The sequence below is a fragment of the Corvus brachyrhynchos genome, unplaced genomic scaffold, assembly GCF_000691975.1.
Source record: "Corvus brachyrhynchos isolate BGI_N302 unplaced genomic scaffold, ASM69197v1 scaffold449, whole genome shotgun sequence".
Classification (NCBI taxonomy): Eukaryota; Metazoa; Chordata; class Aves; order Passeriformes; family Corvidae; genus Corvus; species Corvus brachyrhynchos.
The window spans coordinates 537,105-539,788 of record NW_008240049.1 but is presented as its reverse complement, the minus strand read 5'-3'; the positions used below and the strand labels follow the sequence as shown (position 1 = coordinate 539,788).

The 2,684-nt window shown below is 39.8% G+C and overlaps 1 long non-coding RNA gene across 1 annotated transcript in view; it reads right to left on the bottom strand.

The window, feature by feature from the left end:
- Window positions 1-978: 978 nt before the first annotated feature.
- The window catches only part of LOC108449183, a 24,468-nt gene continuing 22,762 nt past the window's right edge, over window positions 979-2,684 (bottom strand). The window contains exon 3 of the long non-coding RNA XR_001865324.1: window positions 979-2,684. This exon is cut by the window's right edge and continues 4,790 nt beyond it. This is a non-coding gene — a long non-coding RNA (uncharacterized LOC108449183).

Genomic DNA, 2,684 nt, shown 5'->3' with positions numbered 1-2,684 from the left:
GTTTATCTATCCAGTTAACCTTTCCTGTCTGAGCAGTAAAATCTGCTAGATAAGATCTCAGGCCTCATATGCTATCAGTTTCCATTTAAAAGGAGCACTGAATTTTGTTCTGCTGATTTTTGCCTAGTATATCTAGTGGTGCACACCTTTCTCTTCAGTGCTTTTAGCTAGAATTTGTTAAATTGCAGAGTTTTCAAATTCAACACTTGCTAGGCACTCTGTAGGTGTAAATCAGACTTCCACTAATTCTAGGACATCACAACGTCTGGGGATCTGACCTTTTAAGCTGACCGTATTTGCCCTTCTAGGTCTGTCTGAGTAAAAGCAGATAGTTTTCTCTTTCCACTTTGGGAATTCTGCCCTCTTCAAACTGTTTCTGAAACCACTCCTGGGATAAACAAGAGTATTTCATATGGGTAAGATATGACTTTTCCCTAACAGCCTAATTAAGATGTGTTATCTGATGAAATACAAGGCCTGATGCTTGCTACATGAGAACAATGCCTATTTTAAATGCCAATTCATAACATCTTTACTATAAATCACTTGGACAACTGCAATGTCTTGTTTTTGTTCCCATATAAAGGTCAAAGTGTCGTAGTGAACAGAAAAATACTAGGAGCTAATACTCTGCATGACTAAATGCTTGACAGAAAAAACCCATCACTTAGAGCAGACCTGGACAGGGCAGCAGAGTTTATAAAAATCCTGGATCAGGCTTTCTGATATGCCTGTCTGAGGACAGCATGCCTGAAGGGCAGCAGAAGTGACACAAATGGCTTTTTGCCATCGTCTCACACTGTATCTTCCCCACAACTTTATCTCAGACCTCATCTTATCTAAAAGGCATGAAGGCTTATGACTCTAAAAGCTTGTGTGTTTGTGTCTTAGTGCAGTTTTGAACTCCCAAGCATTTGCTGCCTTTTTTTTTAAAGAAAAAGGTCATACAAATGACAAAACAAACGAAAAAGAAAGGCCCAGTTTTGATCTCACATTTATTTTAATCTTCACAAAATTCATGGTTCAGAAGAGACATAGGGGAGGCCTAACCAGGATTATTGGGGTGTTTGTTGTTTTATGGCACTACTTAGAACAGTTTTATCAGGAAGGCTGAACACCAAATTGTATTGCAGACAGCTTCCAAGAGCAACTTTTTGTTTTAAGACCATAAAAGGCAAAAATAAACTGCCTTCTTCTGTGCGATCAAAGACCCAGCATAAAAAGTGTCAGGAGGACCTTAAATGCCAGTTCCTGTACTCCCAATGTGTGTATCTTGGACTTCGTCCAGTGTGGGAGCAAGATGGACTTTTATTTTTATTTTCCTTTTAAATGGGAGAAAGCTGCCAAAATACATAAGGAGAAGGATTAGAGCCAGTTGCTTTTTGTTGGTTCTTTGGTGGGAACACTGCCAGGCAAAGCCGTATGCTGAATTCCCAGGGAATTTCGCTCTCAAAAGCCAGCTTCTGGATTTCCCTCATTTGGGAAGCTCTCCCTGAAAGGGATATTCTTATCTAGGAATCAGCTCAATGCAGAATTGTTGTACTGGCAAATTGGCTGCTGTCTATTCAAATGCTGCTCTGCATAGAAGCCTTTGCTGTTTTTGTTTTTGATTTTGGTTTGGTTTTTTTCTTTTGCTTGGGGTTGGTTTTTTTTTTCTCCATTAGGTTGGGATGCCTGGTGAGCTGGGCATGTTTCAAAAGTAGGATTGCAGAGCACCCTGGGTAATCCAAAGTGTGCTCTTACAAAAGCAGGAAGAGACCGTTGCTCTTGGTATCAATAGCTGCTTACAGTGACTCTCCAGGGTCACTTGCCAAGGCTGAACAATCGGCCACAAACACATTATTTCTGTCTTCTCGGGGCCTGTGATGGTGTTGCAGCTGTTATCCTATAAAGGGACTGAGGGATGCCTCTTGCTACTCATCCACCCCGTGCCAAACATCCTCGCTGTCCTGTGCCTCCCCTCTGCTCTGTTAGGTGGTCACACCGTTGGGGAAGAAAGGAATATTTCTAAAGGAAGCTGCAGCTTCCCAGAATCTTCTTGCTTGCCTATATAAGCAGAGGAAAAGGATGTGAAAATCAGACAAAAGATGCAATTCTGAGAACTGTTTTGACATGGCAACGGTTTTGTCAACTCAAAAAAAAAAAAAAATCTTGGCAGGAATCACACTTCTTATTTTTCAAGTGTCAAGGAGAGATTTCCTTGAGGCTTTCCAATAAAATACTGTACTGTAGAAAGGCTAGACCCATGATTAAAGCATTAGACAGGGCATCTGGATTTTTCTTCCTTGGAAGATAATTTTTACATGTCTATGTATCACTTCATGCCTTTATATTTCACTCTGTAAAGTGGGTACAACAATATTTATGTATTATGAATAAATTCCTGAGCTGTTTTGAGACATTCAGAGGCTGTGGTGATAAGAACAACAACAAAAAGTGCTAAGAAATAGCAGTATATATTACAGATACTGTGCAGAAAAACTAAGCAACTTGTCAGACATTTCAGTTGGCTTCAGCAGATAGCAGAGAAAGAAAGCAAGAGCATACATCATTGGCCAAGCATGAAAACCACATAATCCACCTTTAACCTACAAACTTCTGTGATTTTGAAATAGATTATTTCTCTGTTCATTAGTACATTACTAGAAATATTATTTATCTTTGCAATAAAGTCCAGATGTCCT